The 14,076-nt window shown below is 31.8% G+C and overlaps 1 protein-coding gene across 1 annotated transcript in view; it reads right to left on the reverse strand.

Annotated features, from left to right (window-relative positions):
- LOC133614883 (serine palmitoyltransferase small subunit B-like) overlaps positions 1-9,125 on the reverse strand; it is a 60,172-nt gene extending 51,047 nt beyond the window's left edge. The window contains exon 1 of the mRNA XM_061973244.1: positions 9,026-9,125. The gene's annotated coding sequence lies outside the window, so the exon portion shown is untranslated. The remainder of the gene's footprint in view (positions 1-9,025) is intronic.
- Between the last annotated feature and the right edge of the window lie 4,951 nt (positions 9,126-14,076).

Genomic DNA, 14,076 nt, shown 5'->3' on the forward strand with positions numbered 1-14,076 from the left:
GGAGAGAATGCCAAGAGTGTGCAAAAGCAGTAATCAGAGCAAAGGGTGGCTATTTAGAAGAAAATAGAATATAAAACACGTTTATAACCCCCCATTGTTTACCTGTATCTCACCTTTTTTGTAAAGGCCGTCGGAAGTTGGCCGACCCATCAGCGATCCTGTTCTGTCTGCCTGTAATGTTTGATCCTGTTCTGTCTCCCTGTAATGTTTGATCCTATCCTATCCTATGATTTTAAAGCAAGTTATGCATAAAAAAATATAATAATCAAATGCACATGCATTTCGATTAATCATGATTAATCACAGATTATTAGATTTACTTAGACAAACTTTATTGATCCACAAGGGAAATTGTAAAACTGCTTTTGTGAGATAAAAACAAATAGTTAAATATCTGCTTGTCACCTTTATTTATGATTTTAAAGCGAGTTATACATTAAAAAGTCTAATAATCAAATGCATTTCGATTAATCATAATTAATCACAGGTTATTAGACTTACTTAGACAAACTTTATTGATCCACAAGGGAAATTGCAAAACTGCTTTTGTGAGATAAAAACAAATAGTTAGATATCTGCTTGTCACCGTTATGATTTTAAAGCAAGTTATGCATAAAAAAATCTAATAATCAAATGCACATGGATTTCAATTAATCATGATTAATCACAAGTTATTAGACTTAGACAAATTTTATTGATCCACAAGGGAAATTGCAAAACTGCTTTTGTGAGATAAAAACAAATAGTTACATATCTGCTTGTCACCTTTATCATTTTAAAACACGTTATACATAGAAAAAAAGTCTAATAATCAAATACATATGCATTTTGATTAATCATGATTAATCACAGGTTATTAGACTTACTTGGACAAATTTTATTGATCCACAAGGGAAATTGTAAAACTGCTTTTGTGAGATAAAAACAAATAGTTAAATATCTGCTTGTCACCTTTATTTATGATTTTAAAGCAGGTTATGCATTAAAAAAAATCTAATAATCAAATGCACATGCATTTCGATTAATCATGATTAATCACAAGTTATTAGACTTAGACACATTTTATTGATCCAGAAGGGAAATTGCAAAACTGCTTTTGTGAAATAAAAACAAATAGTTAAATATCTGCTTGTCACCTTTATTTATGATTTTAAAGCAAGTTATACATTATAGAAAATATATCTAATAATCAAATACATATGCATTTCGATTAATCATGATTAATCAGAGGTTGTTAGACTTACTTAGACAAACTTTATTGATCCACAAGTGAAATTGCAAAACTGCTTTTGTGAGATAAAAACAAATAGTTAAATATCTGCTTGTCACCTTTATTTATGATTTTAAAGCAGGTTATGCATTAAAAAAAATCTAATAATCAAATGCACATGCATTTCGATTAATCATGATTAATCACAAGTTATTAGACTTAGACACATTTTATTGATCCAGAAGGGAAATTGCAAAACTGCTTTTGTGAAATAAAAACAAATAGTTAAATATCTGCTTGTCACCTTTATTTATGATTTTAAAGCAAGTTATACATTATAGAAAATATATCTAATAATCAAATACATATGCATTTCGATTAATCATGATTAATCAGAGGTTGTTAGACTTACTTAGACAAACTTTATTGATCCACAAGTGAAATTGCAAAACTGCTTTTGTGAGATAAAAACAAATAGTTAAATATCTGCTTGTCACCTTTATTTATGATTTTAAAGCAAGTAATGCATTTAAAAAAATCTAATAATCAAACGCACATGCATTTCGATTAATCATGATTAATCACAAGTTATTAGACTTAGAAAAACTTTATTGATCCACAAGGGATTTTACAAAACTGTTTTTGTGAAATAAAAACAATTAGTTAAATATCTGCTTGTCACCTTTATTTATGATTTTAAAGCAAGTTATACATAAAAACAAAATCTAATAATCAAATGCATAGGCATTTCGATTAATCATGATTAATCACAGGTTAGTAGACTTACTTAGACAAACTTTATTGATCCACAAGGGAAATTGCAAAACTGCTTTTGTGAGATAAAAACAAATAGTTACATATCTGCTTGTCACCTTTATCATTTTAAAACACGTTATACATAGAAAAAAAGTCTAATAATCAAATGCATATGCATTTCGATTAATCATGATTAATCACAGGTTATTAGACTTACTTAGACAAATTTTATTGATCCACAAGGGAAATTGTAAAATTGCTTTTGTGAGATAAAAACAAATAGTTAAATATCTGCTTGTCACCTTTATTTATGATTTTAAAGCAAGTTATACATTATAAAAAATATATCTAATAATCAAATGCATATGCATTTCGATTCATCATGATTAATCGCAGGTTAGTAGACTTACTTAGACAAACTTTATTGATCCACAAGGGAAATTGTAAAACTGCTTTTGTGAGATAAAAACAAATAGTTAAATATCTGCTTGTCACCTTTATAAATTTAAAGCAAATTATACATAAAAAATCTAATAATCAAATGCATATGCATTTCGATTCATCATGATTAATCGCAGGTTTGTAGACTTACTTAGACAAACTTTATTGATCCACAAGGGAAATTGCAAAACTGCTTTTGTGAGATAAAAACAAATAGTTAAATATATCTGCTTGTCACCTTTATAAATTTAAAGCAAATTATACATAAAAAAATCTAATAATGAAATGCAAATGCATTTCGATTAATCATGATTAATCGCAGGTTAGTAGACTTACTTAGACAAACTTTATTGATCCACAAGGGAAATTGCAAAACTGCTTTTCCATCCATTTTCTACCGCTTATTCCCTTTTTGGGGTGGCGGGGGGCGCTGGAGCCTATCTCAGCTACAATCGGGCGGAAGGCGGCGTACACCCTGGACAAGTCGCCACCTCATCGCAGGGCCAACACAGATAGACAGACAACATCCACACTCACATCCACACACTAGGGCCAAATTTTAGTGTTGACAATCAACTTATCCCCATGTGCATGTCTTTGGACAAAACTGCTTTTGTGAGATAAAAACAAATAGTAAATATCTGCTTGTCACCTTTATTTATGATTTTAAAGCAAGTTATACATAAACAAGTCTAATAATCAAATGCATATGCATTTAGATTAATCATGATTAATCACAAGTTATTAGACTTAGAAAAACATTATTGATCCACAAGGGATTTTACAAAACTGTTTTTGTGAAATAAAAACAAATAGTTAAATATCTGCTTGTCACCTTTATTTATGATTTTAAAGGAAGTTATGCATAAAAAAATCTAATAATCAAATGCATATGCATTTCGATTAATCATGATTAATCACAGGTTATTAGACTTAGAAAAACTTTATTGATCCACAAGGGATTTTACAAAACTGTTTTTGTGAGATAAAAACAAATAGTTAAATATCTGCTTGTCACCTTTGTTTATGATTTTAAAGCAAGTTATGCATAAAAAAAATATCTAATAATCAAACGCACATGCATTTTGATTAATCATGATTAATCACAAGTTATTAGACTTAGAAAAACTTTATTGATCCACAAGGGATTTTACAAAACTGTTTTTGTGAAATAAAAACAAATAGTTAAATATCTGCTTGTCACCTTTATTTATGATTTTAAAGCAAGTTATACATAAAAAAAAAAGTATAATAATCAAAAGCATATGCATTTCGATTAATCATGATTAATCACAGGTTATTAGACTTACTTAGACAAACTTTATTGATCCACAAGGGAAATTGCAAAACTGCTTTTGTGAGATAAAAACAAATAGTTAAATATCTGCTTGTCACCTTTATTTATGATTTTAAAGCAAGTTATACATTATAAAAAATATATCTAATAATCAAATGCATATGCATTTCGATTAATCATGATTAATCACAGGTTAGTAGACTTAGACAAATTTTATTGATCCACAAGGGATTTTACAAAACTGTTTTTGTGAGATAAAAACAAATAGTTAATTATCTGCTTGTCACCTTTATTTATGATTTTAAAGCAAGTTATACATAAAAATATCTAATAATCAAATGCATATGCATTTAGATTAATCATGATTAATCACAAGTTATTAGACTTAGAAAAACTTTATTGATCCACAAGGGATTTTACAAAACTGTTTTTGTGAAATAAAAACAAATAGTTAAATATCTGCTTGTCACCTTTATTTATGATTTTAAAGCAAGTTATGCATAAAAAAATCTAATAATCAAATGCATATGCATTTCGATTTATCATGATTAATCACAGGTTATTAGACTTACTTAGACAAACTTTATTGATCCACAAGGGAAATTGCAAAACTGCTTTTGTGAGATAAAAACAAATAGTTAAATATCTGCTTGTCACCTTTATTTATGATTTTAAAACAAGTTATACATAAAATAATCTAATCGGATGCATATGTATTTCGATTAATTATGATTAATCACAGGTTAGTAGACTTACTTAGACAAACTTTATTGATCCACAAGAGAAATTGCAAAACTGCTTTTGTGAGATAAAAACAAATAGTTAAATATCTGCTTGTCACCTTTATTTATGATTTTAAAGGAAGTTATGCATAAAAAAATCTAATAATCAAATGCACATGCATTTCGATTAATCATGATTAATCACAAGTTATTAGACTTAGACAAATGTTATTGATCCACAAGGGAAATTGCAAAACTGCTTTTGTGAGATAAAAACAAATAGTTAAATATCTGCTTGTCACCTTTATTTATGATTTTAAAGCAAGTTATACATAAAAAAATATATATCTAATAATCAAATGCATATGCATTTCGATTAATCATGATTAATCAGAGGTTGTTAGACTTACTTAGACAAACTTTATTGATCCACAAGTGAAATTGCAAAACTGCTTTTGTGAGATAAAAACAAATACTTAAATATCTGCTTGTCACCTTTATTTATGATTTTAAAGCAAGTTATGCATTAAAAAAAAATCTAATAATCAAACGCACATGCATTTCGATTAATCATGATTAATCACAAGTTATTAGACTTAGAAAAACTTTATTGATCCACAAGGGATTTTACAAAACTGTTTTTGTGAAATAAAAACAAATAGTTAAATATCTGCTTGTCACCTTTATTTATGATTTTAAAGCAAGTTATACATAAAAAAAAAAGTATAATAATCAAAAGCATATGCATTTCGATTAATCATGATTAATCACAGGTTATTAGACTTACTTAGACAAACTTTATTGATCCACAAGGGAAATTGCAAAACTGCTTTTGTGAGATAAAAACAAATAGTTAAATATCTGCTTGTCACCTTTATTTATGATTTTAAAGCAAGTTATACATTATAAAAAAAATATATAATAATCAAATGCATATGCATTTCGATTAATCATGATTAATCACAGGTTAGTAGACTTAGACAAATTTTATTGATCCACAAGGGATTTTACAAAACTGTTTTTGTGAGATAAAAACAAATAGTTAATTATCTGCTTGTCACCTTTATTTATGATTTTAAAGCAAGTTATACATAAAAATATCTAATAATCAAATGCATATGCATTTAGATTAATCATGATTAATCACAAGTTATTAGACTTAGAAAAACTTTATTGATCCACAAGGGATTTTACAAAACTGTTTTTGTGAAATAAAAACAAATAGTTAAATATCTGCTTGTCACCTTTATTTATGATTTTAAAGGAAGTTATGCATAAAAAAAATCTAATAATCAAATGCATATGCATTTCGATTTATCATGATTAATCACAGGTTATTAGACTTACTTAGACAAACTTTATTGATCCACAAGGGAAATTGCAAAACTGCTTTTGTGAGATAAAAACAAATAGTTAAATATCTGCTTGTCACCTTTATTTACGATTTTAAAGCAAGTTATACATAAAAAAAGTCTAATAATCAAATGCATATGCATTTAGATTAATCATGATTAATCACAAGTTATTAGACTTAGAAAAACTTTATTGATTTACAAGGGATTTTACAAAACTGTTTTTGTGAGATAAAAACAAATAATTAAATATCTGCTTGTCACCTTTATTTATGATTTTAAAGCAAGTTATGCATAAAAAAAAAAATCTAATAATCAAACGCACATGCATTTCGATTAATCATGATTAATCACAAGTTATTAGACTTAGAAAAACTTTATTGATCCACAAGGGATTTTACAAAACTGTTTTTGTGAGATAAAAACAAATAGTTAAATATCTGCTTGTCACCTTTATTTATGATTTTAAAGCAAGTTATACATTATAAAAAATATATCTAATAATCAAATGCATATGCATTTCGATTAATCATGATTAATCGCAGATTAGTAGACTTACTTAAACAAACTTTATTGATCCACAAGGGAAATTGTAAAACTGCTTTGGTGAGATAAAAACAAATCGTTAAATATTTGCTTGTCACCTTTACTTATAATTATAAAGCAATTTATACATAAAATAATCTAATAATCAAATACATATGCATTTCGATTAATCATGATTAATCACAGGTTATTAGACTTACTTAGACAAACTTTATTGATCCACAAGGGAAATTGCAAAACTGCTTTTGTGAGATAAAAACAAATAGTTAAATATCTGCTTGTCACCTTTATTTATGATTTTAAAGCAAGTTATGCATAAAAAAAATCTAATAATCAAACGCACATGCATTTCGATTAATCATGATTAATCACAAGTTATTAGACTTAGACAAATGTTATTGATCCACAAGGGAAATTGCAAAACTGCTTTTGTGAGATAAAAACAAATAGTTAAATATCTGCTTGTCACCTTTATTTATGATTTTAAAGCGAGTTATACATTAAAAAGTATAATAATCCAATGCATATGCATTTCGATTAATCATGATTAATCACAGGTTATTAGACTTACTTAGACAAACTTTATTGATCCACAAGGAAAATTGCAAAACTGCTTTTGTGAGATAAAAACAAATAGTTAATTATCTGCTTGTCACCTTTATTTATGATTTTAAAGCGAGTTATACATAAAATAATCTATTAATCAAATACATATGCATTTTGATTAATCATGATTAATCACAGGTTATTAGACTTACTTCGACAAACTTTATTGATCCACAAGTGAAATTGCAAAACTGCTTTTGTGAGATAAAAACAAATAGTTAATTATCTGTTTGTCACCTTTATTTACAATTTTAAAGCAAGTTATACATTAAAAGAAGTCTAATAATCAAATGCATATGCATTTCGATTAATCATGATTAATCACAGGTTATTAGACTCAGAAAAACTTTATTGATCCACAAGGGATTTTACAAAACTGTTTTTGTGAGATAAAAACAAATAGTTAAATATCTGCTTGTCACCTTTGTTTATGATTTTAAAGCAAGTTATGCATAAAAAAAATATCTAATAATCAAACGCACATGCATTTCGATTAATCATGATTAATCACAAGTTATTAGACTTAGAAAAACTTTATTGATCCACAAGGGATTTTACAAAACTGTTTTGTGAAATAAAAACAAATAGTTAAATATCTGCTTGTCACCTTTATTTATGATTTTAAAGCAAGTTATACATAAAAAATAAAGTATAATAATCAAAAGCATATGCATTTCGATTAATCATGATTAATCACAGGTTATTAGACTTACTTAGACAAACTTTATTGATCCACAAGTGAAATTGCAAAACTGCTTTTGTGAGATAAAAACAAATAGTTAAATATCTGCTTGTCACCTTTATTTATGATTTTAAAGCAAGTTATACATAAAAAAAAAAGTATAATAATCAAAAGCATATGCATTTCGATTAAATATGATTAATCACAGGTTATTAGACTTACTTAGACAAACTTTATTGATCCACAAGGGAAATTGCAAAACTGCTTTTGTGAGATAAAAACAAATAGTTAAATATCTGCTTGTCACCTTTATTTATGATTTTAAAGCGAGTTATACATAAAATAATCTATTAATCAAATACATATGCATTTTGATTAATCATGATTAATCACAGGTTATTAGACTTACTTCGACAAACTTTATTGATCCACAAGTGAAATTGCAAAACTGCTTTTGTGAGATAAAAACAAATAGTTAATTATCTGTTTGTCACCTTTATTTACAATTTTAAAGCAAGTTATGCATAAAAAAAAAAATCTAATAATCAAACGCACATGCATTTCGATTAATCATGATTAATCACAAGTTATTAGACTTAGAAAAACTTTATTGATCCACAAGGGATTTTACAAAACTGTTTTTGTGAGATAAAAACAAATAATTAAATATCTACTTGTCACCTTTGTTTATGATTTTAAAGCATAAATTAAAATTATTTAATTATTATTTTAACATTATTATTTATGTATAAAATTATACATTAAAAAAAATCGGAAAAATCAAATTCATATGCATTTCGATTAATCATGATTAATCGCAGGTTATTAGACTTAGACAAACTTTATTAATTGTTGCACACAGTAGCTCAGTTACAAAGGATGGAAAGGGTAAGGATGGAAAGGATAATGCACACAAGGGCACAAAAAGAGGGATAAAAAAAAAAAGTATCAATACAAAATATAACATATATATGCCTATAATGTAATTTTAAAAAAGTGGCCATTACTGCGACCTGGCCCTCAATGAAAATGAGTTAGTGACACCCCTGTTCTAGAACATACCATGCAGTGTGAAGACACGTGCGTGGAAAGTATCAAGTATCAACAAACTGCACACAACTACAACAAATTCCAGGTGCACAGCCCCTAAATCCACTCAAGCCACTCACCTTCTCCCCTTGGAGGTAAGGTCCTACAAACAGAAAGTAACGGGCATGTTTTGCTGCTCTGCTGCTGCTTTTATGCACAACACACACACACAAAAAAAAGCTGCCACACCAGTTTGTGTCAGGCTGGTTATAAAGCACTATGACGACACCACACCCACCCAACCACCGACACTCATCTCGCAGCAGCTTTAGAAAAATAAAGACGCTTGGCTGGGAAGGGGAAAAAAAAGATGTTTGAACGCACCTGGAAACTTTTTGTTGTTGTCGCGTATTCTTCTATTACCGCAGTGTGATGTCAGCTGCAGCTTACCCTCTGCTGGCCCATCAAGGAGGCTCAATCTGCATTATGTTCAAACATTCAGTGTTACTGCGGCATGCATTATGTTCTAACATTCAGTGTTACTGCGGCATGCATTATGTTCAAACATTCAGTGCTACTGCGGCATGCATTATGTTCAAACATTCAGTGTTACTGCGGCATGCATTATGTTCAAACATTCAGTGTTACTGCAGCATGCATTATGTTCAAACATTCAGTGTTACTGCGGCATGCATTATGTTCAAACATTCAGTGTTACTGATGCATGCATTATGTTCAAACATTCAGTGTTACTGCGGCATGCATTATGTTCAAACATTCAGTGTTACTGCGGCATGCATTATGTTCAAACATTCAGTGTTACTGCGGCATGCATTATGTTCAAACATTCAGTGTTACTGCGGCATGCATTATGTTCAAACATTCAGTGTTACTGCAGCATGCATTATGTTCAAACATTCAGTGTTACTGCGGCATGCATTATGTTCAAACATTCAGTGTTACTGCAGCAGAGGTGGGACCAAGTCATTGCTTTGCAAGTCACAAGTAAGTCTCAAGTCTTTGCCCTCAAGTCTCGAGTCAAGTCCCAAGTCAAGACAGGCAAGTCCCGAGTCAAGTCCAAAGTCAAGACTGGAAAGTCTCAAGTCAAGTCCCAAGTCCTGCATTTTGAGTTTGGAGTCCTTTCAAGTCCTTTTAACCACAGACTAATATATTTACACAGATTGTGTATGCTTTTAAAACGCTGTATTTATTTATTAAAACAAGTGGATTTGAAATTGCAGAAAAAAAAATAGTGCTGACATTGCACTTCATAATAGCACTATTAACCAGTCATTTTAAATATTTAACTAATTCCTTTACAGAATAAACACATTTGAAAAAACAAGTGCAACTGTACTTATGTGCACAAAAGTGTTAACATTGTATTTCAATGGCATATTGCATTGTAACTAGTTCCACAGCAGTTTCTATCCTGTTCTTACCTTATCTCATTGATCTCATCTCATACTGTACGTGTGTTGATGTTAAAACATAAATACATGAACAAAACAATGAACAGAGTTGTACTTTTTAGATGTCAGGGCCCTAGTAGACGCAGCATTGGTTGCTGTGACGTGAGCAATTTGGCCGCCATCTTGAAGTGGTTGTATTTTATGAAAATAATATTACCACATTGTTGAGAAGGAGCAAAGATCTTCAATATTTGTATGTAAAATCACAAAGAAATCTTCTGGGGGAGGATGACGCCCCTACAGGGGTTTGCTTTACAAACTTTCAGCCCCACCTAAAACAAAATTCACCAGCCGCCACTGATTATGATGCATTCTCATTTTAGGCAAAATATAAGACAATACTTTCTTAACAGTTTAATTGTAACCATAAATAAGTCTTCAAGTAACAATATTCAAATACTCACATTGTTGGGTAAGCCAGAATTTGGTTTTATTCTGAATCCAGTGAAACAGATTGGTGGTTTTAGCTGATATAAAGACTTTCGGGTCTTTATATACTGTATGTTTATGTTGAAGTATTTGGCAGACGCTTTTATCCAAAGCGACATACATAAAAAATACATATAAAACAATCACTGATCATTTAAGGGAAGAATGTAATAGAAAATATCAATACAAAGTGTCAAGACAGAATAAACTCTCTGCTGCTGCAGCAACAGAGATACAGTCTATAAGATATATAGATATCTAATGTATTCATACATTGTTTATTTAGGATATACACATGTATATATAACCTAATCATATTGTTTCTTCAATTTAAAAATAGCTGACCATTTTTCCCCTTCTCTGGGATTATATTCCCAGTTTTGATCTCGGACGTCTGGTCACTTATAGCATATAAGAATATTCTATTACTGTTAAGCAAACTATGAATAATAAAACATGTGTCCGTTATCATAGCTACGCGTATGACAAAAAAAGCGCGTGAAAATCGGAGTTATTCAGTGAGGTAAGATGAATTAAATGCGCTGACAGTTCATTGCTCCTGCCAAATGAATTGCACTGAGTGGAGCGGATCACCACTCCAAGATGGCGGCCCCGCGTCTCGTCTGCGCCAGTAGGCAGTAGCACTCCATGCTGCGTAGCCTTAGAAGATGTCTATGTTTATAACGTTAGCAGTGAGTTTACAGCCTCACTGATTTAACTACACAGCAAATAAAAGTCACGTTACTTAGCCAATAAACGTTAGCTTACATTCAAAACTTACCCTTCTTTGTGCAACTTCAAATGTCGAACAAAGTTGGAAGTTGTTGCGTCTCCGTCTGTAATGTTCGAACTGCGTGATTTGCATACGGCAATTCGTCTTTTGTTGACCAAGTTGTAGTTTTTATACCCGAACGAAACCAACTTTGGCATAATTGTTTCTCACTGGCACGTTGTTGGACCAACTCTTGTTCATGGGTTGTCCTGCAATTTGATTGGATGAATGCTGTGGGGTGAAAACAACGTAGATGTAATTTGATTGGCTGTTGTACTGAGAGCACACCAGCTGACAGGAACAACACGCCAGAGGTGTGGACTCGAGTCACATGACTTGGACTCGAGTCAGACTCGAGTCATGAATTTGATGACTTTAGACTCGACTTGACAAAATGTAAAAAGACTTGCAACTCGACTTAGACTTTAACATCAATGACTTGTGACTTCACTTGGACTTGAGCCTTTTCACTTGACATGACTTGACATGACTTGCTACTTTCCCCAAAACCCAAAGATGAAAAAGTTATTCGGGAGCGCTCCGTATTTTTCATTGTGTACTTGTCTATCAGCGTTGCGTGTGTCAGCTGGTGTGCTCTCAGTACAACAGCCAATCAAATTAGATCTACTTTGTTTTCATCACACAGCATTCATCCAATCAAATTGCAGGACAACCAACGAAGAAGACATGTCCAAACCACACGCCAGTGAACAAAAAATGATACCTAAAATAATTTCGTTTGGGTATAAAAATTACGAGGTGGTCAACACAAAACGGTTTGCAGTATGCAACACATGCGGTTCGAAAATGACTGATGGAGAGGCAACAACTTCCAACTTCGTCCGGCATTTGAAGTTGCACAAAGAACGGTAAGTTTTGAATGTAAGATAACGTTTATTGGCTAAGTAACGTGACTTTTATTTGCTGTGTAGTTAAATCAGTGAGGCTGTAAACTCACTGCTAACGTTATAACGTTATTGCAAACACGGGAATCTGTTGCAGTTCACTACCTTATTCATACTTTTTGTTCAGTGATTTTTTTTAAGCTGGGTTACGTTAGTCAATATATCACACGTAACGTTAGACGGCGGTCAGCAGCACCGCGTATTTTAGCCACCTAAAAAAAGACAAAAATAGTCAAATAAAGGTCAGTTAAAATGTATACTATATTATGAATATGTGTACCGTTTTAGCTAGCTTTCTGACATACTGTTGGTTGTTTACCTCAGTGGTCCCCAACCACCGGGCCAAGGCCCGGTACTGGTCCGTGAATCGATTGGTATCGGGCCGCACAAGAAATAATTTTTTTTTCTTTTCTTTTTTTAATTAAATCAACATAAAAAACACAAGATACACTTACAAGTAGTGCACCAACCCAAAACAACTCTCTCCCCCCTTTTGTTCTGGGCATTGAACATGAAGACTCTTCCTTCACTGTTCCGAGTGGCCATGAGAGTCTTGGCAGTGCCTGCCTCCAGTGCTCCAGTGGAGCGAGTTTTCAGCCATGGTGGCATCATACTACGCCCCCATCGTGCACAAATGACTGACAGACTCTTGGCTAATTTGGTCTTTTGCAAATGCAATGCAGCATAGGGCCCTGACATATAAAAAGTACAACTTTTTTGTTATGTTCACGTATATGTCATGTTTTTTCAATGTTAACACTTTTGTACAAATAAGTACATTTGCACTTTATTTTTCAATGTGTTTGTTCTGTAAAGGAATGAGTTAATGTTTAAAATGACTGGTTAATAGTGCTATTATAAAGTGCAATGTCAGCACAATTTTCTTTCCTGCAATTTAAAATGCACTTGTTTTAATAAATAAATACAGCGTTTGAAAAGCATACACAATCTGTGTTAATATATTAGTCTGTGGTTAAAAGGACTTGAAAGGACTCGAAACTCAAAATGCAGGACTTAGGACTTGACTTGAGACTTTCCAGTCTTGACTTTGGACTTGACTCGGGGCTTGCCTGTCTTGACTCGGGACTTGACTCGGACTTGAGGGCAAAGACTTGAGACTTACTTGTGACTTGCAAAACAATGACTTGGTCCCACCTCTGCAACACGCTGATCGACACAGACGAAGAAAATGAAAGATACGGAGCGCTCCCAAATAACTTTTTAAGCTTTGGATTTTGGGGAAAGTGGCAAGTCATGTCAAGTCAAAAGGCTCAAGTCCAAGTGAAGTCACAAGTCATTGATGTTAAAGTCTAAGTCCAATTGCAAGTCTCTTTACATTTTGTCAAGTCGAGTCTAAAGTCATCAAATTCATGACTCGAGTCTGACTTGAGTCCAAGTCATGTGACTCCAGTCCACACCTCTGTACTGCAGCATGCATTATGTTCTAACATTCAGTGTTACTGCGGCATGCATTATGTTCAAACATTCAGTGTTGCTGAATACCGCCAAAAAACTCTTACCTCCCCATCAGCAGGCGGGCTCAGTTCCCAAACAGCCATTATTGACATGTAAACACTGTTGTGTCACACATGGATTCCCTCTGCTGCATGTGCAGCATTCTCTCCTTGCGGAGGAAAACAAGACACAATAAGAACATCAGATCGCACAACAAACATTTGACCTTTCCCAAAGTTCTCCCAAGTGACAAGGACATGTCTTGTGCATGATCCCCACCATACACTTCTGTTCACTTTCATCACGTTGAACAGCAAAAGAGTAAATCTAAGTGTGTTGGCATTCAACGGGCAATATCTACTTTGTAGAATTGTCAGGTTCAAACACTGATGACATCTGTTA

This window comes from Nerophis lumbriciformis, linkage group LG17, assembly GCF_033978685.3.
Source record: "Nerophis lumbriciformis linkage group LG17, RoL_Nlum_v2.1, whole genome shotgun sequence".
Lineage (NCBI taxonomy): Eukaryota > Metazoa > Chordata > Actinopteri > Syngnathiformes > Syngnathidae > Nerophis > Nerophis lumbriciformis.